General features: G+C 35.9%; 1 long non-coding RNA gene and 2 pseudogenes across 7 annotated transcripts; 1 reads left to right on the top strand and 2 right to left on the bottom strand.

Moving 5' to 3' along the window:
• Positions 1–838: 838 nt before the first annotated feature.
• On the bottom strand, positions 839–4,081 carry LOC148873298 (putative disease resistance protein At1g61300; annotated as a pseudogene). Its single transcript, XR_016101148.1, has one exon. The product of XR_016101148.1 is annotated as a putative disease resistance protein At1g61300 (transcript).
• A 5,474-nt stretch (positions 4,082–9,555) lies between these two features.
• On the bottom strand, positions 9,556–17,789 carry LOC148873297 (uncharacterized; annotated as a pseudogene). The gene is made up of 7 exons (XR_016105379.1): positions 17,411–17,789; positions 16,198–16,269; positions 15,995–16,062; positions 12,753–12,909; positions 12,563–12,646; positions 11,736–11,825; positions 9,556–9,780 (listed from the first exon to the last, which is right to left on the bottom strand). The product of XR_016105379.1 is annotated as an uncharacterized LOC148873297 (transcript).
• A 2,594-nt stretch (positions 17,790–20,383) lies between these two features.
• LOC148873296 (uncharacterized) lies at positions 20,384–23,792 on the top strand. Of its 5 annotated transcripts, none has more exons than XR_016105508.1 (4): positions 20,384–20,751; positions 20,839–20,977; positions 22,435–22,518; positions 22,613–23,792. It is a non-coding gene; the product is annotated as an uncharacterized LOC148873296 (long non-coding RNA). The 5 variants fall into 5 exon arrangements; XR_016105507.1 differs by having other exon boundaries at positions 20,416–20,751; positions 20,839–20,985; XR_016105509.1 differs by having other exon boundaries at positions 20,416–20,751; positions 20,839–20,985; positions 22,435–22,532.
• Positions 23,793–25,219: the final 1,427 nt, after the last annotated feature.

The raw sequence follows: 25,219 nt of genomic DNA, 5'->3' as shown, positions 1-25,219 counted from the left end.
GGTTGTTATTTTGTTAACGGGTTGGGTCTAGTTTGAGATAACCTGTACGAATCCCATCTCAATAATAAATAAACTTTTATTTCTTTATTTACTTGTTTTACTAATAAGGATGGGGATTAATAGGGATACTTGATTGAGGAAAGTGATGGGGATGTGGAGTGAAATTCCTGCCCTACCTAGACCCTATATCAAAATATGTTTAATTTTTTATTTATTTTAAGTAATTTTTTCCAAGAAACTTAATTAAAAAAGCTTAGGGATTCTACTACTTTATTCTATATTGCCCCTATGAATTTCCCGCCCTACTCTCTCCCCCCCCCCCTTGAGCCTAATATCAAAAGGTTAAGTTGGTTTGGGATCCTGTCCCAATAATAAATGAAATATTTATTTAATTAAATTATTCATTTATTTATTTTAATAAATTAAATAAGTTATAATTGATAAATATTTATTTATTTAATTCACTAACCTCTCTTTTATTCCCTAAGCCCAATATTTAGGGTAGTCAAAGGGTTGGGTTTGGTTCTAGATAGCTTGGACCAGTCTTCTCCCAATAATAAATTTATATTTATTTATTTTATTAAATTAAATTCTTCATTTATTTACTTTACAAAATTAAATAAATTATTATATCTTCATAAATAGTAAATAAATAATAAAAAGAAAAGGAAGGTAACAATAGTGAATTATGATTAATTTGCCTTTCCCCTTATCCCTTGTATGAGTGGGCTCTCCAGTCTCTACTATCCATAGTCTCTACACGCCTATAATTTGTATCTGTAAATTACTTAAATAAGATCCACATATATATATATGCCCATTTTCACACAAACTGGAGTGGAAAATAATTATCATTTATTTTGTTTTAGGAAAGTTCATTAACAAATTAATTAGTTCGACTGGAATCAGATGGGTAGGGAATAGGGATAACAAAATTAAAAGTCACGATTATCATCGTCCTAAACTACATTACAAACAATTAAATCCATCATGAGGGTTAATTACTTTATTACCTTGCTGCTACTTTTCTATGTCGGTGAAATATTGTTGGAAATTGGACTTGATGCTTTCATCATCCCATTCTAGCATCTCCCACCATTCCTTGCTTCCACTAATCCCACGCAAACGGTTCTCGGCACTGTTGGAGTCAAATGGGAGCTTCTTCAGCTTTGGACATTTGTGTACGCGAATTCGCTTTAGGCACGGAAGAGGCAAGGCACCGGGGTAGATGTCTTCTAATGCCGGTAGATCCCAAAGAATTATCCATTTAAGATTTGAGAATGGTTTCAACGTTTCTTCTGCATTTATTATCTTTTTTAGTCTTGGCAGATTCTGTAGCCAAAGACTTTCAAGCTTGTGAGTATGACGAAGCCATGTTAGGTCCTCCAACACCATACAACCTTGAATATGAATAAATTGAATGTTCTGTAAGCACATGTGCGGCAACTCTATTTTCTCTAACTTGGGAAGATAACGGATACAGAGTGAAAATATCCCTGGCCTCAAGGCTGACTCCTTCTCTGCTGACCCCTTCTTTGTCTCCATTCTCCAACTAATATCTCTCAACTTTTCGCATCTGGAAAACTCGAGTTCTTTTAGAAACATATTTTCAAGAGTAGTAGTAGTTATGCGGAAAGAGTTGTCCTTGTAATTATCAAGACATAGACCTGTTGTGTACTTGTGTAACTTGTAGGAATTTGACCAACTTTGGAGACATGTGTCACTGCTAATTGTGACTCGGAAATCAGTCAAGTGTTTTAAGGCTTCAAATACTTCCATCAATCTTGACCTACCTTCCATTTCCCAATCCCAAAAATTAGATCTAAATAGGTTCAAATACTGTAGATCCAACAGCTTTAGGATCCCCTCAACTGAAACCACATGAAGATCTCTTGTTCGATACAAATTCAAGTACCTCAATTTCCTCAAGTTTCCCAACTCGTATGGCAATTCCTTTATACTCGTAAGTGGAGATTGAGGTATTCCAATTCAGCCAATTCAACAATCTCAGTTGGGAACTTTACTTTTCCAAATGAACAATTATATAAATCCAAAACTCTAAGAGACTTGGTAGATCGGAGCAAGCTGCTAGTAGGGAATTCCTTACTTGGACCAAAGGCTACTAAGAAGGTTGCAATCGGAATAAGGTTGGGATACTCTTCATCAGGAGGGACGACCACCTCATCTTTAATTTGCTGCTGCTCTGCCATTTGAAGATAAGGAGGACGTGGAGGTAGCATAAATATCCTGTTGGCGCCCTGCCATTTGAAGATAAGCTTATCCATCAACTCTTCATACCTTACCACCAAATGCTTCTTCTTATCATTCCTTCCATAGTCATTCACAATCCATAATGCCATGTCCCGGATCACATCATGCATCTTTACATATTTCATGATATCTATATAATTATCATTCCCACCTGGCTCTAACAAGCAGGCTCGTTTTAGAGTTTCAATGATATCATATCCTTCATTCATTGCTTCCCTCATTTCCTCATTTCCTTTTATGAATCCTTCCCCAATCCAATATTCTATGAGACCTTTGATTTCAATATCATAATCTTCGGGAAAGAGGGAGCAATATAAGAAACAAGATTTAACTTTATCATCTGGCAAGGCATCATAGCTATACTTCAAGATAGAAAACACTTTCTCTTCCATACCTGAAAACTTTGCTGGAGATTTCTGCAACACTGTGATAGCGTGTTCCCACTCATGACGAGTCCTCTTGCTTGCCATGGCGCGGCCGATGGTGATGAGAGCCAAGGGCAACCCACCACACTCCTTCACAACATCCCTGGCTAGCTGACGTATGTCTGGATCACAATTCAGGGTGTCCTCTCCTACCTTCTCTTCAAATAGGTTCCATGCTTCATCATCCCGCAAGCATTCAACTTTGAAAATTTTTTTAGCCTCCATTTCTCCACACACCTTTTCAGATCTAGTTGTGAATATCACCTTTGACTTGTTTGATTCAGTGACGGTACTGGGGTGAGGAATTCCAATTACCTCTAGATCAACTCGTTCCCATACGTCATCCAAGAGGAGCAAAAACTTTTTATTTTTTTGACGACTCAACAACCTGAAAATGTCGGTGGCCTCTGCAACCTGGTCTGTATCGTCTTTTCGTGTAATTCCCAACTGATCACCGATTTTCTTTCGAATCTGTGTCGTGTTTAATTCTCTGGACACAACTATCCAAATCACAGCATCAAAATCACTGTTGTCTGCTGTTTTGACGAGAAAGTGGTTGTTGATTTTTTTGAGAAGGGTCGTCTTCCCAACTCCCCCTGTACCGTATAGTCCAATGATTCCAGCAGCTTGATTTTCTCTGATGCAACTACACACCTTCTCCAACATCAAATCCATGTCTTTAATTGTTGCTGGTAGAGGAAATTCTTCTCCTGGATGTGCCATCCGCCTATAAGCCAATTCACTGGAATTGAAATCCTTGCCTTTGTTGATTAATTCCACCACATTTGAAAGCAATAAAGCCACTTGCTTACCGAGCTTATAGCTAGCGCCGCAGTTTTTGGGACAGTAATCTCCCAGACAGTGACAATCCTTAGCAATCCGTTGAGAACACTGATCTAGGATTTTCTGGGCTTCCCCTTCTCTTTGTTCTACACGATGCAGCCAGCGGTCCACTTGATCTGTACGTGTCATTCTCATGGCCTCTGCTTCGTCCACTTTTCTCTTCACCTCATTTCGTAAAGCTTGCAATTCCTCCAACCGATCACTCAGAGATGTGCGATTTTGTTCCAAGTTACAGACATAGGTTGAACGGTTAGGCCCTCCAATGCAAGCCCAGCATTGGAAGACAAGATTGCACAACGACATCGGGTCAGCCATGGTGCACTTTGGAGATTCTAACAACTACAAAGAGGAAAGGAAGGAGCAGTTGTAAACTTGTAATGGAACTCTAAGACTGAATTTGCAGCAAGTTTTCTATAAGTTTGGATGTGCCGATTTGTCTCACCTCTGAACCACAGTTAGGTTGTCGCACAAATTGAAAGTCAACCATAGTTTGTATCATCAGTTGGGTTGTGCAATAATGCAATAACATTTTTTAAATTCATTTATTTAATAATAATATATAATATTTTTGATGATTTTTAGCGTAATTTATTTATACCATTCAATATATCCAATTGCAATGTGAATTCAATTCGAATCTGATACAAATCCAAAATGTATAAAATCCGATTTGAATTCAAAATATAAGCATTCAAACTTGAATCTACGTATATTGAGGCGATTGGATCCGGGTGCCGCCCTAGCTATTGGTTATAGTTTAAACAATTTCTCCCTCATGTCCCTCGGTGTTTAAAATTAAATGGTATTAACTAGGAGCAATTCTTTTTACCTATTAATATCTTTACGCTGGTCAGATCCCCCTCACGCCCACAAAACCTATGTTCCGACTGGGTGGTAGAACCGCCGGATCGATTTTTAAAACATTGGACAAAACATATGAACGTGGTCTGTCCATTCCTTCAATTATCTATGACCTTCTCTTATTTTTTTTTTTTCTAGTTTCTCATTTAATTAAGTGGATAACTACTTGGAGTTCAGCTTCAGTCAGAGCAAGATGGTGCTCACACCGTTCATACAGCTTATTGTAATTTTGCATTGGGAATATCTCTACATGAAATAAAGCGCGTAAGTGAGATCAACTTACTTCCATCAGGGCAAATTTGTATCCACACCATTCCAACTGTCTTTTGCAACCTTGCATTAAAATCTCTGCATGAACTAAAGAACATAAATAGGAGATATTCTCAATGCAAGTCTGTAAAGACTGCTTGAACAAGCATTGTCCTAACTGAAGCCGAACTCCACATAAATATAGAGATATTCCAATGCAAGGTTATAAAGATTAGCTGTACAAATGTTTTTCATTTAGCACTATCATTTTATTTTCCCATTTCCAATTATTCAATTCTCGTTTTTTTTTACCAATCAACTGGCATCATAAACGTGATAGCCGGTCAGGTGTTGTTTATCCGGTCAAAACACTTTCAATATCATATATTTTCGGCATCATAGATTTTTCATCTTATAAAAAATTCCGGTGGACGGTGACACATACCAAAGCAAAATAGATGCTTGAATTTTGATTTCAGATCAGTGACTGACTGTAATGTCTGCTCACCAGATTACTAAAAGGTGTCATTCATTTAATAAAATAGCCACTTTGGATTTTTGTAAAATAAAAAAGAAAAGAAAAACACACTCACACCGTCACACGTAAATCCAAAGTTTAAAAAAAAAAACAAAAGTAAAAGAGCGTGGTGGGTGGTGACAGGTCATGAGTGGAGACTTTTGGATTGCAACAACCCATGGCTATTCTTAGAGAGGGGTTAGTGTTGATGACTGGGATAATAATCAAACTCTCATGTACTACACTTTGAATAACATTTTTCTGTATGTTATATATTAATTGGGACGCGTGCGATGCATGGGTAAGAGAAATTTGAAATAAAAGTAATATTATGATAATATATAAGAATTTATAATTTTTATAATACATAATGATTTATATTTGAGAGTAATTAAAAGTTAGGATCTGGTCAATCTTAATCGGGTTTCGGACACCAAGCCTGATCCATTGATATTACAGCTTTGAAATATTAATTTATATTTGGCCACTTGAGTTGACATGTACAATATACTAGCGGAGGGGGGCCGTGGTAAGTCAATTTAAAAAATTCGGGTGTCAAAGAGAGACTAACCCAAAAATACAGGTGTTAATATGTAATTTACCTTAACTTATTTAAACTATTCAATATATTCATTACAATCCGAATTCAATTGAATCCAATACAAATCCAAATGGATAAAATCCTATTCAAATTCAAATTTTTTAATCTACCCATATTGAGCCCCATTTGATCAGTGTGCAGCCCTAGTTCTGCCCCTGTTTCATGTCTTCCATATGTACTTCTATAAACAATTTCTTTCTCATGTCTGTTGATTAAAGATAATGCAGGGCAGCCAACCTCAGCCTATATATATGAAGCAGTCTGTCTTTCAGATAATGCTGTTTAAAATTAAATGTTATTAATTACAAGTAATTCCTTTTACCGATCCATATATTTACACTGGTCGGGCACTCCCCCGCGTCCAGAAAAACCCAAACGAATTGATTAAATCGGTATCAAGTATCGACAATGACAATCATGGCTCGGTGATAATTCGCAATGAGGTAGAGAAAGCCAATCAGTTCCACAATTACACGACCCAACTAGGAACGAAGCCGAACAGAAAATCTAAAAAGCGATTACCCAGTGGAAGAAGGGACAACCGCCGGCCAGGATTAGACGAATAACTGATGAGATTAGCTTTGATGGGTGGAAATTGGAATCCACTTTTACTGAACTGCATCAGTTTAATGACAAGAGTTTAGATTGCGACAAACAATTTGGATTTTGGATGGTACAATGCGAAGGGATTTTGGATTGCGACAAACTGCATCAGTTTATTCATATTAGAAGGGTTGTAGATCAATCCAAACCTGACACAACCTATTCTTTAAAACAAAAGTTGGATTAGGAAGGGGATTGATGGCTTGTATATTATATTATATATGATACATCTGCTGTTATATTATATATATGATACAAACAAGACAAATATGTTTATAGAAGAGGGAGAGGAGAGAGGCTGATGATTAAGAGTTTAAGACTAGAGTATTCATGTATCAATGCATGCATTTGTAAATTTGGCAGGCAAAGGTCCAATCTGAACCCTAACTCAACCAACCCAATTAGGTTAAGGCTAGGTTGAGTGTTCTAGTGGTGGGTAGGTGTTGGTAGTGTTCTTGTGGGTGTAATAGTATATTTTTCAAATTGGGTACAAAATTTGCATCCTCATCGCTTGGTGACCTAGTTTTTTTATAAAGGTGCAACAATACTTGGGTCATGTTTAGAAGTGTTTATGTTAAAAATAAGTGTTTATTCAAATTAGCATTTATTTGCATTTGATATCTACCTTTTCAAGTGCTTATCTTTTAATAAGCACTTATTTCATATTGGGTGTTTGGTAGTCTTTTTCTCCAATAAGCACTTGTACAAGTATTTGTGACTATTTTGTCCTTCATTTTCTTTCAAATTTTACGAAAGCGATTTTTCAAAAGTACTTTTATGAAAGCACTTTTGCAAAAGTACATTTTGTAAAAGTACTTTTGTAGAAGTGATTTTGTAAAAATACTTTCGTAAAAGTGATTTTATAAAAGTACTTTCATAAAAGTACTTTTACTAAGGTGCTTTCATAAAAGTGCTTACATAAGTACTTTTGCAAAAGTACTATAAAATTCAATTAGGGATAATTTTATAAGTGGTATTTTAAAATTCAATTAGGGATAATTTTGGAAGAAAAAAATTAAATAAGTACTTATTGTATAAGGACTTAAAAAAAGATGGAAAATTGTGCTTAACAATAAGCACTTATTTCGGGCTTATTTCCCAAACACCAAAAAGTGCTTAATGGCCCAAATAAGCACTTATTTTTAAGCACTCCCAACCATGGCCTTAAAACAATAAACATCTAGCCTGGCCTAAAATATGGTCTCACACCCTCTACTAGATCAATAGCAACCTTCTACACCAATTTGCCTTCCACTTCAAAATTAAAGTGACTTTTCTATCACCAAACTAGATCAATAGCCTGACCTAAAATTAAGCATCACCCTCTCCTATCCTAGATCAATAGCCTAGCCTAAAATATGCTCCTCTATCACCAAAGTTAAAGTGCCATGGCTCTCATCATCATTAGCAACCTTTTATAAATAAGCAAGTTACTCCCAGCCGGTTGAATAATTCGAACCATCACCCGGCCAAGTTTCCGGGTCTGGTTCATTCAAGACTCGTCAGATAGTCAAAATTGTTGACTTGTTCAAAAACCATTTGACCCGGCCGTTTTGACGGTTGACCCGTTCGACCCAATCATCGGGTCGCGGGTTGCACGCTCAATGTATGCAAACTTTTGGAAGCCATAACTTTGCACTCCGATGCCCGATTGGGGTTTTTTTATTTTGGTAATTTTTTGAGATTTATGCGTTCCAAGGAGCCGTAGATGCCTTTCCCCGCTATTTTTTTTGCCTCAAATTGTAATTTTTAATATTTTTATAAATAAAAAGAATTAAAACTGAATTAAAAAACATAAATTAAGTATAAAAATATATATAACATATCTAAAATATATTTATACATTATTTATTAATAAAATATATATTTACACACATATATGTACATATATATATTGGAACTGGCTAGAACTGGCTAGTTCATACGAGTAGAATGGCCAAAAAACAATATTCAAAATATATTTTGTATGTTCAACTGTTTCTAATATGGAGATAAATTGAAAAGTTGAATCTTTAGGTTGTATTTGGTTGTAGTGAAATTTTATTTGCATTAGTATAAATGCATGAGAGTGCAAATGAAAAAAATGCAAATCAATTATGGTTAAATTTTGTTTTGGGTTTTACATTATTCTATTTCAGGTCTTATTTTACTTGTTTGTAATGCAATTTGAAATAAAAATAAATCATAATTTGCACCGAAAACATTTGCACTATCATGGTTTTGTATATAGTACAAATAAATTCGCATTGCAACCAAAGACAGCATTAATGATTGGAATTGGAGTGCAAAGAGATGCCACTTTCTTTTATTCTGTTTGGTCAATGGTTGAATTCAGTGAAAATGAAAGTGGAGAGTACGCTTACCAAATTTCTTCAAGCGTTAGGTTGGATCCATCCAGGTTAGGTCTGGTTCAGGTCAGCTTTAATCCAAACCCCCGAACTCTGAGCACTTGTGTTTTGGCGCATTCTTTTCCTCGGGGCATTGCCAAGGAACAGAATTTTTGCTGCCCCACTTGAATAGACAAGACAGACCAATTATCATACAAATTCTATATATTCACTTCTCAATCCAATGACAGATGCTTCATAAATCATTCATCATGGTAACGCTGCAGTCTGCACTACATACCATCCAATTATCCAAGTGGTGGTGGCTTCTGATTTTTTTTTTCTCACTAGTACGGTAATGAGGGTGGTCCATTCAACAACTATGGATTTCATTGTAGAACAGTGTACAAGATTGAGTCTCACAGTTGAATAAATACTACCAAAGGACTTGCCAAGCATTCCAGATGTAGGACCTAGAAACCAAATGGAGATCCCCACCCCCTTTACTCTCTACCTCCCCCACTTATTCAAAAAAAATATATGGAAACAGGAAGAAATTATGAAATATTGAAGTCATGGATATCCGTCATGATTTCCACATGGAACATTTGCAGAACCAGATGGCATAACAGAAACACACTCCTGAGTTTAAAGCTTCTCTTTTCCAACTGATCCAAAAATATCCCTACAGGTCTCAGACCTGAACTATCTCTCCTGTATGTATATACACCATGAACTTTTCTTTTTTTGGTCGTAACATACAAACTAACTTATCGACTGGTTTTTGGGCCTTTCCAAATCATGTTGGCACGCTTTTGAAAAATGGTTTAAAAAGTGAAGCATAATTTGTATGTAGAATTCTGTGCAACACACAAAAAAGATTCTATTTGTGGATAAAAACTTTTTTCCATTCCTTTGTTCTCTTTAAAAATTTATAGTAGCTTGAGCAAAAGCTACTGGCTTTCAGGCATATGCTTTTGGGCCAATTCTTGGCAATCTTGATCTAAATACAACTTCAAGACAATACAATATACAGAATAGCTTGGCTGTTGTTGAGTTGAAATCAGCAATGGTTTATCATCCCTGTGACAGAGAGGCATAGATCAGATATACATTCCAATTGCCAACTAAAGGGTACTCGAACAAAAAGGAAAGAATGAATAAACTTGTCAGGTGACAGGATTTTGGTATTGATCTAGGGTCAGATGTCCAAGGTTTCATAAATCACAACTCAGGTTGTGCAGCTTTAAACTATTGGAAAGGAACTCCTCAATTAGGGGATTTATAGAGAATATCATGTTTCACATATTCAAATTATAAGCCTACGTATAAATAACATTGCACTGATCTTTTTCTCTTAGTCTACAAGAGCAACAAATATCAGCAATGGGCACTCGATATATACCCTCCAGTCCCAGTGACTGTCATCAAAAAGTTTTCTCTAGAATGGACAAGTGGACAACCTTAGATGACTACCTAAGGAAGACGCCATCAAAACCCTTGATTATGTTTGTTGCTATTTTTGTGTTCCCTGTAATCATTATAAACTAGAGAATGACTCCATACTAAGTATGGGGCAACTACACCTATGTCATTTTGTGTTTGATTTACTATTTATATGACATATTTAATTTGAGTTCCTTATTTAAAAAAATTAAATCAAGTTTAATTTGTAACTATTTTATCTAGAAGAAAGAGTCCCATGTCCATTGAATTGGGTATTTTTTGGATAGGTAGACACGTGTATGAAGAAGCTAACACTTCAACTTTTGAAAGTGGAGTTAACTATTCTCACTATTTCTCAGAGTGGGTGGACACATGTTAAAGAAGAAAGCTTCAATTTGAGAGTAGATAGACTTTTGATTGAGAGTGGGAGCAATCCACTTCTCAGATGCTCTTTCTTAAAAAACAAAATGCCAAAACCAAACCAGCCCAGTCTGACCTGGGTCACAGGCTAGCAACCGAGCCAGACCTTGAATCAAGTGTAAAGGTCAGTGGCTGATAGCTGTTGGCATCTGGCCACTTATGCTGACAAGCATTCTAAAAAATTCTTTACTTAGGGGGAAAAAAAAAAAAAGAAAAATATATAAATAGAGGGACCTGTTTCCAAATGGGCACCCCCCCCCAAAAGGCCGGATTTTGTCTCTCCCCTCTCTTGCCCAGATTCTTTCTCCTTTCAATCCAAATCCAATACCCACTTTTTCCTTCTCCCTGACCTTCACCGACTTTCTATCCTCACCAAACCATTGCCATTTCCCAGACTTTCAGGGGTCCGACCATGGCTGCCTTGTCCATGGAATTACACTAGATCTAGGAAGGGGTTGTGGACTAGCTAGATACAGACTTTTTTTTACAAAGAGATTGCTCCTGAGACTCGTGCCAACTTTCTCATATTTGTCAGACCAAGATATTCCACTGCACAAAGCATGACTTGCCCCTAATACATGCATACATATAGTATGGGAAAAAGCTTCCACATTCAGGTTAGCTAATGGACCTTCCTTACACAACCCACATATTTTTGCCATATTGAGGGATCTTGTGCCCAATCTAGATCATCCACCACACAGGGACCCACTGGATTGGTCCACAATCCATATAAGTCATTCAAAATTTTAATTTTTTTAGTAGAAGTTTACCTATAAAATAATGCTTATTTTGCAGACATGGAAAATTGTTATAATTGGAAATTTTTTCCATGGAGGAATTCAGGGACTCGGATTGGATATCATTTTTTTGGAGTATCTTCCTACAAGGAAGGATGGGCAGATATGGTGGAATATTGACCAAGAAAATTATGTCAAATCAGATTCATGTGCCACACCCACTACAACAGAATCAGCTACTGACAGCAGTTTAAACCCGCATATTTCCATGCCATAATTGGTGTTAGCATCTTTTTGTTTCAGATCATTTGAGGGTTCTCCATCACTTCGCCAAAAACCATTGAAGCTTCTGGGTTTTCTTGGGACCCTGAAATATCAAAAAAAAAACTATCCATCCCTGACTAACAACTTGATGTGAAATTGAAAACACACCTGTCTCCTCTTTCTGCTATGTATAATGTAACATGAGCAGGCTATGACATAGCATGGTAGAACAAAGCCAGCCAACTGAAGAACAGAAACCTGAAAATAAAATTTATTCAATACCACTTCACCCATTTATAAATAGACAAATAACATATGATGTCTAGTTTATATTCTTGTTTCATGCATGTTATGCATATATAGCATACAATTACAAGTATTTCTTTTTATAAAGCATAGATTTGAATGCATTTGTCTAAATGATATAAAATTTCAAAATGAACAGCTACCAATTATGACTGCAAGTCAGGTTGCCCAATTTGAAGAATTTCAATTACATCAGGCTCAGATTAGGTTTCGGGCCTATATAAAATTTAATAATTTCCAAAGTCAGCCCTATCCAAGTTTCATACTACCAATGATCATCACATTGTCAAACTGCATATGCTGCATTGACAAAGTATGCAAAAAGCTAGTAGTACCATACTAATCTAGAAAGACATGTTCTACATCAACCTCTCATTATGTAATTCAAGTCCAGATGGCATGATATAGCTATCCTATCAAGAACTTTGGGTAAAGGGTTTTCCTTCCAAGTAATTTATGCATCTACCACTCATGACTAATATTAAAAAAAAATAATGAAATTTACTTGTCATCAATAGCTTTTTGAACAACTACGGAGGGATAGTCTTCCAAGATCAGAATATCAATTTTTTACTTGTTCAGAGCATTTTTCACCTGTATTTTCATAACTGTATGCACATTTATATGGTCATGCGCATCTGAATGTATACATAATATACTAAATATTGTCAAAGCACCAGTAGACTCACATTTAAGTAAGTTGATGCTTCCTGCACCAAGCCAGAGCCCTTTGTGATCATCACAACATGGTGAATTAGAAGGATTAGCATCAACTGCAAAGATAAGCAAACTCACATTATCAATCTCCCAGTGGTGTAAAATCTTATAAGCATAAAAAATACGAGTAATATTTCTTTATGAAAGAAGGAATATGCATACAATGAGAGCAATGGAGCGGAAGAAGGCAACAGCTCCAGTGTTTGCAGCAGCATATTCATCATATTGTGATAAAAGTAACCAATGCTCTGCAGCAGTTACAGCTAGAAAACGTGCCTCATGAAGATCAATCTGTTGGCCCCATGCTTGTCTAATTGAACTGAAAGAAATAAAATATGAAAAGGAAAAAATATGGTGAACTTCCTAAGCAAAAATAGTGGATTGGACATGTATCCAAAAAAATGCACAGATGGAAAAACCAAGGCAATTTAAGGAGAACGCTCAAACAAGTAACAAGGTCTCAAGGAACCATTCAATCTAAAAGCTTAAGCTGTTAGGTGAGGTCCCTGAATAGGTTTTTATTCTTTAACATGCCCCCTCACACGAAAGCCCATTGGGCTTGAAGTGTGGACAAGCACAGGCCCAGCCATAACCTGTGATGAAATTTAATTAATTATAATGGGGGCAACGAGGATCAAACACTAGACCACTTGATCAAATACAATCTGATACCATCTCAAGGAACCATTCAACCTAAAAGCTTAAGCTGTTATCAGAGGTCCCTGAATAGGTTTTATTCTCTAATGCAACGAAAATGTCATGATCAAACAAAACACAAAGATAAATAAAGAAAGAAAAGGACAAAGCATTTCAGCAATTAGTTGCTATAATTAGGTAGCATATATTGAGGCTAAAAAACATCATATAAAAATGGGATTCACAATTCAACGGATCTCAAGAGTGTATCTGAATAATAAAAATCTTCTCGAATCATTATTTCTTGTGAAAAGTTGGGGAGCAGGTGGAACTTCATTTAGGTAAAAAAAAAATTATGCAATAACTTTGAGGTCCCAGTACACAGAATGGCACATTAAGGAAATTAACTGTAGGGACATCATTTAAACACAAAATGAAAGACTCAGAGTTCTTTCAATTTCTTCCAATCAAACATTTAAGCAAAGTTCCAGTCAGAATATTGTCCAAATCAAATTCAAACCCAGGACTTGAAGCATTATCCTTCACTCATGCAATACACATGGGCCAAAAATGTGCATCTCTAGATTATTTGCCTCATAAATGTGACATAGCCTGATAGCCAGACCATCAATCTGATCCCAAATTGCCTCATAAAAGGCCAAAACCTACATTACAAAGGGAAAGAATTAATGACAACAGTTACTGGTTTGAGAATTGCATAAGTATTAAGACTCAAATGGAATAGTTACTGGTTTGAATATTGTCTAACTATTATGACTTAAATGGGTAAAGTTGTTCACATTTTCTGGTTATGCCTTCCCTAGAGGTAATTCAAATTCAAAAATATAAAACAAAGGCAAAGTGACTGGTCTCAATTAACAGGTCATTCAAACTTCCGAGTCTAGCCCTGTCAGTGCCAATGCTTCACACTCTGCATACTTTAACATTCTAATGATGCTCCAATCAAAGTCCAAAAAGAATTATTGCACACTCCTAGACAATGTGTAATGATAAAAAGCACATCTGTGCCGGCACTATAGAGTTTCCAAGATCTTTTTTCCTGCAAACCTTCCAAGTTTTCTTTTCTTGTAATATTTATCATGTTGTAAAATTACTTACATAATTTAATATTAGTTCAATAAATTTTGATAGTGTTATGGGCCCGGGAATAGGATCTCGTCACGGGTCGGTCCACGGGGAAAACCTCCTGTTTTCCCTTGTTCCTCCTTGCTCTTGATGAACCTATCTTGGCGCCCTAATGGTGATTTGTCCAAGAGATCACCTAACTCTCCTTGCTCTCTTTCTTGACTGAAATTTTCGATATCCTCATTCAATAATGGTGCCTCCTTAAATAGGAGATTACAAGAGTCCTAATCTTAGGGAGTCTCCTTGCTGAATAGGAGACTTCCAGTTCTATCTTGCTAAGGATAAGATAAGCTAATCCTAATCTGATAATCTACTAACAAGATAAGATAAGAGCAATAGAATAAGATAAGAACAAGCAAGATGATCTAATCTAATCTAGATAAGGCTGTTGTTGCCGAACTGGGTAGGATGAGAATCATTGAATCACTACTGCTGCTGGCGGTGGGTCAGGTGCCTATTGCTGCCAGTGGTGACGGTACGTCTTCCCGAGGAATGCGTCCATAACAGATAGTTATTAGTTACTGACCAAAAATATTCAATATTGATTTATAGTTGCATTATCATTATGTGAGTTATAGAGGTTGGCAAGTTGCACACCTGAATACTTGGCACTGATGCTGAAGTAACAAAACCAATAAATAGGAAGGCCATGTATAGTATTAGTATAAGATGGCCGGAAGTAGCAAAATTACCAACATGCCCTTACAACTCATGATATCCATTTTATTACTTCCAAGTTCCACCTAATACTCTTCTTAGTTCTTGTTAGTTTCTGATGAACAACCAACAGCATACCATAATTTGGAGTATAATCTGAAAATAAGTTATAATGTATGGTTCAATGGGATGCATAGAGGTAGACCATCCTAACAAAAACAAAATATGCATGTAAACTTTATGAGCGGTCCTTATTGGTTCCCTCCCTCCCCTCAAAAAATAAATAAATAAAGGGAAATAATAAGCAACAACCTTAGAGGCCATTTTTTAGTGTAACGAAAAAATCAAGGGATTGCAAGTAGGAGAATGCAGCTTCAAGTCTGAGAATGTCCATTTCATGTTAAAAATAGGCTAAAGGTTAGGCCCATATTGATTCCACCCCTCCCAAAGGGCCAATTTTGGGCAATGGCCCTTCTAATAAGTAACAACTTTATTTTCGTAATTAGCATACTTCTATCATTTTTTTGAATGCTATTACACTGTATAGTCACTGAATTAGGAGAGTCTCCCTTTTCCACGGTAATAAAAAATTACAAATATACATTACCTTCTCTAAAAATACAACCTTATAATCAACAGCAACAACAACAACAATAATACTAAGTAACAATTTGAACTGTTAAAAAGACCCAAATATTCTAAAACATGTTAACTACACTATAAACAAAATTTTGAGTGAACAAATTTATCAGAAAGATACCATGTAAAGAAGGAAAGAAAGAAGGGAAAATAATAGAGCAAAAGATGGAAGGAAATGAATTTCCACTGAAAGCTACTACATAATTTTCTTTTCACATCAAGCCTGCTAATTACTAGACCTAAGAAGGTCTATAAAACTATTACAACATGTAGAAAATGCACAGATAAAAGAAATAGGACTAAGGAGTAATTAATCTCAAAGATACCTAATATCAATTGCCATGCCATCGGGATTGGCTCTGGTAGGTGGAAGAGAGTAATTAGGTGAAAATACCTAACAAACAATGAAAAACACAAAGTTTTATACTTCAAAATGTATTCATATATACTTTCATAGAAACATGTAATGAAAGGATAGAAAATAATGTATAAACTAATAAAACTAATATTCTACATATCAAAATCTAACCTGATTGCAGATTTCGCAGGTGATATCACCTTTCTTGTTGCACCATCTCTGGATGCACTTCCTGTGAGCAAACTGCATGCCAATAAATGGAAAGAAGAGGTTGGTAGGCCATTGACAACTCCTGAGCTCAAATTATAAGACCCAAATGAACAAAAAGACCAACAATGTAGATATAGACAATGCAGAACTACAAAACCAATATAATGCTCAGACTGGAGATGCTAAAAAGCTACCATTGAAAAATAACAAAAAAAAAAAATCAAGTATAATTATAATAAGACTCATCGATATAAAATATGAGCGACCAAAGTTTAAAAGGTAGCGGCTCATAGAAGATAAAAAACAAAATGAAGCCTAAATGACATAATTAATGGACAAGTGCACACATAATCACTAACTTTAAGTATAAAAGAAAACCAGAAATAACAAACCAACTCTTCTCCAATGAGAAATGCAGTATAGAAATTTTTTATGTTCTTCAGAACTAGTCAAGAAAATCCAGCATGCAAAACCAACCAATATAAAAAACCACGTTAAAAATAGAGAAACCCCAATGGAACAAAGTTAAAAAGCTCCACGTGCTAATTCTCAGAGCCCCAGGTAGGGAAAAAAAAGAAAAAGAATATAGAAACTGCAAAGCTAAGGCCCTAAAGCTAGGAAAGTCGACCAAAACTGACCAAAAAAAGTGGAACTAAACCCCAGGGAGGAAAAGTAAATAGTCTCGAGGTCATCCGCACAGAGACTAATATCCCAATGGCATATCGATATGAACAAATTAGAAGGCATAGAATTTAACGGAAACAGAAGAACTCAGAGACTACTAAAAAAGAATAAACAATAGTCTCAAATATCCCAAAGAATGCACCATTTAACCCAGTGGCCCAATGTTTCAAATGCAAAAACACAGAAGACCCAAAAAATTTAGCACCTTTTTGAGGTGACCCACAAAACCCAAACTTTGAAAGATGATAAAAATGAAAATCGAAAGAATGAGAAACAAAAAACAACATAGGTCTATAGAAAACGATGTCACATTGAGAGAGAGAGAGAGAGAGAGAGAGAAGGCCCTATTAAAAGTCAAAATCCGAACACTAAATCAACAAAATTTGCGAAAAAAAAAAAGCAAGGATTAAAACAACCCAGAACATTAAAAAAATAACAAAAGAAAAGCTCAACCCATAAGATATTAAGAGAAACCCAGAAAGAACAAGACCTTAAGGGTGCCACTACAACCACAAGGAGCTTCCATTTCATGCTCTTCGCCTTCCTCCTGACAAATCCTGCACTCAATCATCTCCCCCTTCTTGTCTTCTTTCTTCGAACAACCCTCTCCATTATTCTTCACAGAAACTCCATTATTTACAGAGACGTTCTCCATTCCATCACCCCAAGCCGTCCTCCCGTAACCTTCATTAGCAGAATCGAGACAAGTAGAAGCAATAATCCTATTCAACACAGACCATAAAATCATCCACCATGTCGACTCTCCTCCCCTCCCTTCGAGCAACAGAAGGGCAAAAGTAAAAAACAAAACAAGAGCAGGTGTGTGTTTAAAAAAGAAAATTAGAAAACAAAACAGTTGCACGGGCAAGATTTACAAGATCGATCGGTCCCTCGTCCTCAGACAGTTCGCACTTCGCAGTATTCAAATTACATTCACAAAATCTGCAAACGGCAAAATACCAACGACAATTCATTATTCATGTGTAGTTATAGTTCCCAATATACCCATAAAATTAAAATAATTCCTAATAATTTACAACTTAATTATGACAATTGTGTCAATTCAATACCAGAATTGATATTTTTGGGACCGGTGAATCTCGAAAATGCCCCTATTCACCGAAAAACAAAGCTTTCTCCCGCCAACAAAACACGTCGAAACACCCTTTCCAAATGATCTCACACTGCGCATATCAGTATCAGATTAAATGGAAAATTTATGATACGGAAAAGAGTTTTGATCAATCAAAATCAACGTATTTGATTGGCTACCACATTTATGATTCTAATTGACTAGTCAAAAGCTTTTCAGATATCGTATATTTTCTATATCATAGTCGAACCAAATATTAAAATCCATCCTAAAATTGAACCCGCGATATATGAGATGTGTGGTTACTAGATCTGTTCATGGGCCGTGTCGGGCTGAGTTTAGGTCGGGCTTTGTATTTGTATCAATAGAGTACACTCAGGCCCGAGCCTGAGCCCGACCCTCATATAAAGTCCAAAGCCCGGGTCTAACCAAAAATTTGAAAACATACTTTTTTTTATTATTCAATAAAAATGTTTTATTTATATCAAAAACCTTCAAAAATCAAAAATAATAAATATCTCATTATTACTTGAAAAAAAAAAGAAAAGAAAAAGAAAGAAAAAATATTGTATATATATTTTTTATTAAATAAAATATATTTTTATTATTTAATATATAGTATCAAGTCGAGCTCAGGCTTGGGCCAGACTTTTTTGAGAAAGCACAAACCCAGCCCAGAAAAAAGTTGGGCCCAGTGCTTTAGGCCCGAGCCCGAGCCCACGGGTCTAAAATTATGACCATGCCTAACTTAATAACGGGCTAACCCGTTGGGCTACCCGACCCATGAACAGATCTAGTGGTTACTGATAATGTTGGAAGGATGTTAGAATGTATTTATTGGTAGGTGGTCAGGATTTTTATCATCCATCTTCTTTTTTACTCAAGATCTCCTGCCCGAGAACTCTACCTATGTCTACCCACAACACATTATCCCTGTGAAATGCAAATATCTCTCCTTGCATAATATTATATAGGAAGATGAGATATTCTCCATATGTGGCTGCGATGTTATGTGGGTAGACGTGAACAGAATTTGTGGGCAAGAGATCCGGACTCCTTTTCTTTACCTATCTATGAAACTGATAAAATATCTTAAAATAAGTGATGGGGCATTACCTATATAATTGTTAAGAAATAAATTTTCTTAAGTCTTCTACGAGACTACAATAATCAATAACCTACCTTTTATCTAAATAGAGGCATGTTTCAGAAAATTACCAAACAGCCCCTTATAGCTCCACGTGGATTGAATGATGTTATCCAATTATGCTAAAAATAAAATATGGCATGTTCTAAGTGGGACCCCTTTCATGGATAAGCTTGTGTTGCCAAAATCAGCCTATAACTATAATGTTCGTTTGGTTCGTGGTCAGAATTGGAATCAGAATTAAAATGGAAATGGATTTTCATTTCCAAGGGGAAGAAATGTTATGAAATGGGATTCGGATTTCAATTCCATCCAACCAAATGATTAGAATCAGAGTATTCTCATGAACCAAATTGATCCTAATTTCATGCAACTCCATCACTATAACGCCCTTTTCAGATTGTCTCGGCGTGAATCACACACATGCAAAAGACAAACTGATTTGTCATGTTGTGATTGAGTGGATAAACTTATGTGTCTGGTTCATGCTTTTGTTGAGGAATTAAGAATCCCATTTGAGTTGGTTGGACCAGAAATGGCTTGACCTGAACCGGTCTCTTTATTGGATGTGTTGTGAGCCGGTTTGGGAAAAGACAAGTGGTGAAGTGCAAATCCATTTTGGGCCGGCCTATGTTGAGTTGTATTGTACGATTATTTGGCTGAGGTGATTGGGTTACCTAAAAAGCCTTAAGCTATGTTTGGTTTAAAGGAAAAAGTAGGAAAAGGAAAAAAAAACTTAGGGAAACCTATACAAGATTTGTAAAGATTTTCTTACATTTCCCTTCCTTTCCCTATTTTTTCCTTCACCTTATGAAATGGCATCTTACCAGACACAAGACCATGAGATGTCAAAAACCATCAAATGAAGTGTTTACTATGCAATGAACACAATAAACAAAAGGAGAACTTCACTCCTTTTCTCTTCAGGGTGTCTGTACAATTTTTACTTTCAGAAAATCCTGGATCTTTCATAGTTACCAAACATCTCTCTAGAGGTAAAAAAAACATGAAAATTTGTACAAATACCTTGAGAGCATGACATCCAACCACTCACTATGTACACTCCAGGCATTATTGAAATGGTCCTGGATTGATGCCAATGGGCATGTGAAGAGAAAATTATCGAATTTCTTCTTTTTCTTCTGAAAAGGAAAATCACTTTTTTCTTATCAAAACTAGAGATTTCTCTCTCTTATTTGGAGATCCATAAATAATGAAAAGCTACATCAAAATGAACAACTTGGTCCAGCTTCATCAAAACCTAAAAGCCATAGAAAATAGACTCACCTGCAAAAGCAAAAGCATTTCATGTGATGATGTAGATGCTTTTGGGATGTTGGATGATATATAGCTGGTTCCTGTTTCCCATGCAAGGTCTTGGGAGCAACCAGAATACAGTTTAATGACATTCTTCTGGGGGTGCAGAATGATCCCAAGTTGTCATGATTCTAAGTGACATCTATGTTGGTAAGGTTGATAGTATTAATGAAGCTTGATTTGGTGATGGGTCCTTGCTGATGGGCGGCTTGCAGACTTGATCCGAAGGGTTTCTATCTTTGGGGTGGTATTAATGAAGCTTGATTTGCGCCAGGTGAATCTTATTTAAGATTCTACTTTGAAGTTGTATTCTTCTCTTTTAATTGATCTGGACTTAGTTTTCTTTTTCCCATGTTGCCAGGAATCTGGAAGACATGCTGAAACTTTGGATGCATTTACTACATACTTGGATATGGGTGTATATAGTGAGTGAGATGAAGAAAGGAAACTTGATTTTCTAACTAAGGAACTGAAGGGAAGGAGACCTCTTGTTCGACCAGGTATAGAGGTTAGATGATATTGATTACCACACTCTGAACTTTTATTTTCTTTAGGAGACTGAAGGAGAAAACAATGTTTTTGGTTCAAATACCAGCATCGAGATAGGTTAATTTGATTTCTCTTTCCTTACCTTGAGTTGCCTTCTTATTATGCTAAGAAGGAAACCACTAGAGTGTGTCTTGGGGGGCTGCTAGTTAGAGAAAGGGTTGAATATAGCCTAATCGTCTCTCTTTTTTTTTTTTTGGGAGGGGGGGGGGAGAAGGCTGGTTAAATTATATACCATGAAAAACCTGACAAAATTAGAGATTAATCCAAGCTAGTAAGTAGAACTAAAACAAAGGAAACAAACAATGTTTGATTCTATATTTGCCTGCTTATGAAAGAAATGCAGGTTTTGTCTAGGAATTGGGCCAATTTGGTTGAGTGCTACTTCAAAACTCTAACTGGCTAGATTTTCTATCAAGATGATACACTAAAAATGATGATTGAAAAAAATCTTCAATTGTGATGTATTAGGAACTGTTATAGGGATTTGTTATTAATCTACTTGCCTACTAGATTTGTTGCATACATTTCATTCTTTTTCATACTTCCTGCCCCATTTCTGTCCAAACCCTAGTTTCTATACTTCCTATTTCATTTTCCTATTTAACTTGGTTCCCTCAAAAGAAAATCCCTGCCTCATTTCCTTATTTAACTTGATATTGGTATGCCGACAATTTGGAGAGTTGGGGTTCTTCTCTTTAGAATGAGTTTGATCAAATTATCCAAATAATTCAAAAAAAAGGAAAATAATTGATAAAGAAAATGGAGAAAGTATGATTACAAAAGATATGCCGAAAGTAATCTAACAATTGAAGATGGCTTCATGGCAGATCTTACAAAGATACTTAATTCCTCCCTAGAACACTCAGATCTAGCTTAAACTGAAAGTAGAATATTGGCGGAGCTAATGTGTGCCAAAACTTTGACATAAAAGAGGCATTTAATGATGACTCATAGGGGAGAGTGGTGTTAGTTGATCTCTTATGTCTGCATGCTTCTTCTATAATCTCTTTTAGAAAATCATTAAGAAAGTATATCTCAACAGTCCAGGTTTAATCTAGGTCTTGACATCCTTTTGAAAATTTGTTTTGTAATAAGATTCTTCAACGTGAGTTGAGTTATTCCCCCTTTGTTGTTTATTCTTTCACCTTTTGGTCAGACTTGAAAAGGTAAGGACATGCTTAGTTACTCCTCCCTGTAACTGTCTTTTTCTTAGCCATCCCACTACTGCATTAATCCCCTTTCCCCACTAAATTCTTATAACTTGGGGGTTTAGCTCACATCCCTGGTAGGAATGTAATCAGTTCTTCCATTGTTGAAATGGGCCCAAAGAACAATGCTAGTATGATGCCTCTATCACAATCTTTGAACGCTTATATTCCCAAATTTTCTGGTTTATTTCAAACTGCAGCCATCAAAAGTTCAATTTAATGACATTAGAGACAGGAGGAGACCATGATGAAATTTCTTACCAAGGGGGAGCTCAACACGATATGTTAGTTTCTAATGGTATCATTGAAAGTGAATTTGCATTTCAAGAATCTTTTTGTTTCTAGCAGGTCTAAGACATAATTTTTCATTGTATGCAGGATGACATATCAAAAATCAAGAAAGTCTATGATACTTTCTTAGCAGAGTTACCTTTGTGTTATGTTTACTGGAAGAAATATGCTGATCATGAGGGGCATCTGAGTTCTATTGAGAAAGTTGTGAGGGTATATGAGCGAGCAGTTGAGGCTGTCACATATTCCGTGGACATTTGGTTGCATTATTGTGTTTTTGCTATATCAACATATGGAGATTCAGATGCCATTCGAAGGCAATTCCTATGCACTTGTTTGTGGTCTTTATAGTGTTGCAGGATGAGGTCATGTTCACTTGGCTTTCTCATTGTAGTGAGAATCTGGTGATTTGTTACATTTTCTAACCTTATTTCAGTATGCCTACAACAGTGGTGCCCCGTGTATGGCGGAAAGGTTTGCTGGGAATGCACTTAGGAAATGCAATTTTCTGATGTGCAAGCCCTCTATTCTGAAGCTACTGTGTTCATAGCCATTTCAAATTTCGTTTAGAATTCAATTAATCCAAATTTTATGCCCTCATTCTCTCCATTCCTCTTTCACTTTTCTCCAAGCCCTGTGTAGTAGTCATGTAGTTAGTCATGAATGTCTGTTGTCTTTAACATTGACACTTTGAGGCTATGGGTGCATCAATATACAAAATGTTGCTGGGAAAATGACTTTCAGTAAGGCATAGTGATTCTGTTTGTCAAGTCCTAGTGCTAGTGAAACAATGTTATTGTGGATAGGTCATGGTTGGGTACTCAGATTCAGGTAAAGATGCTGGCCGCTTTACTGCTATTGTTCTTTACACAGGAGGCCTACAACTTCCAATTGTAGTCACACTTATTGCCTCATTTTTCTGATCTAAGGTGGCATTTCTTGATTTTGGTCATGCAGGTTAAAACCATATTTCTCCCTATAGAGAAGCCTATGACATCATAGGCATGTGCTCCACTGATTGCACTCTCATCAAACTCAACCCAGATCAGATGATTGCCCTGAAACATTCCAATTATTCTAGAAAGATGAACAATACGAGGAAGAAGGTTGTAGAATCCAAATATCATGGGAAGAAGACAGTAACAGTCAAAGATCAAAGGAACAATAAATTGTCATAGATCAATAAATTGTATTTGAACAATTTGTTTTCGATATTATAAAGATCAATCTTTATATTAATAGATTGAGTTTTACATTTAAACTTTTATTTAAGTTGTGTATTAAGTATGTATTATAGTGGTGAATCAATAAAGTGTAGATATACAAAACTATTGAAAATAATATAATATAAAAAAAATATTGTTCAAAGTCGACGGTCATCTAATCGCCGGCGTAGCTATACATAAGGCTTAAAATGACAAACTAGATATGGTCTAAGCCGGCGGTTCAAACCGCCGTTAAAAGAAGCATGCCAATTTTTGACAAAACTAAAGCTAGCGGTTCCGACCGCCGCCTAAAATAGTATGGTTTTTTACCAAAACCTACATCGGCAGTCCTTGTGTCTATGCCGGTGCTTTACACATTGCCGGCACACATGTAAATTGAAAATCATGCCGGCGGTATGCTTTTACTTGTACCGGTGATTTGTAATGTCGGTATTTATAATCTATCTTAAAATTATTTATTTATTTTTTTACTTTACCGATGGTTTATGACTGCTGGTATAATAAAGGATAAGCCAACAATTCTGACAAACCGCCAGCAATACTTAATTTAAGAACCCAAACTGATGCCACCTAGGCCGGCGGTTTTGTACAGATTTGTCAGTGGTCACGATTTTTCCTGACAGTGGCTATACCGGGAAAGAAAAACCATCGGTAGTTCGCTGGCATTGGTCAATGCCGGCGATCATATGGTTTATGGTGGTCCCATAAACCTGTTTTTTTGTAGTGTTGTTTGGGTCTTCTAATTGTGTTAAGTAATAAAATTGCCCAAACTGCATTAGAAACCACACCAAATCATAATAAAAAAAGTTTGGTTTGGCTTGCAAATTTCTCAAACCATATTTTACCGGTTTGATCTGAAATGTACTATAAATCATAGTGAACCATACCATGAACACCCCTACCAACAACATCCCACAAATAGCTACATCATTGCGTCAAGATATACAAGAAGTCAAGTAACTAGAGTTCAGATTAGTTGAACACTTCTCGCTGTTGAGAGGGATGTGGATCCAATAAGAAGACTCCATGATGATTTTGTAACTTTATATATCACTTTTGTTCTTAAATATTGACATCATACCATTGTTTCTCATTCATCACGCATCTTTTTTTTTCATTATCTCATTAAATAACTTGATTAGCCATAACAAGCCTCCCTCTCCCATACATTTCCATGCTTTTTGTTGGAATCCTATTAGGTCTTAATGCCTTTTCTTTCTTATTCTTATTTAGTGATTTTTTTTTTTCACTTTAGTGGGTCTACTTTATGAAAGTACATATTATTTTTAACACTATTAGTATTGCTAGATTTTCCATCATTAGCTTCCTCTTCATGTTGTTCATTTAATAATTTTTTTAAATGATTAATTACTTATATATACCTTGTATATTTAAAAAACTACTTAAATGTATCATGAACTTTCTAAATCTACTTATATATACCTTGTTAACCGGCCCCACATAACAT

The sequence above is a fragment of the Nelumbo lutea genome, chromosome 1 (assembly GCF_056320005.1).
Source record: "Nelumbo lutea isolate HS-2025 chromosome 1, American lotus-T2T, whole genome shotgun sequence".
NCBI classification, from domain to species: Eukaryota; Viridiplantae; Streptophyta; class Magnoliopsida; order Proteales; family Nelumbonaceae; genus Nelumbo; species Nelumbo lutea.
Note: the sequence above shows the minus strand (reverse complement) of the source record. Positions and strands in the feature narration are given on the sequence as shown.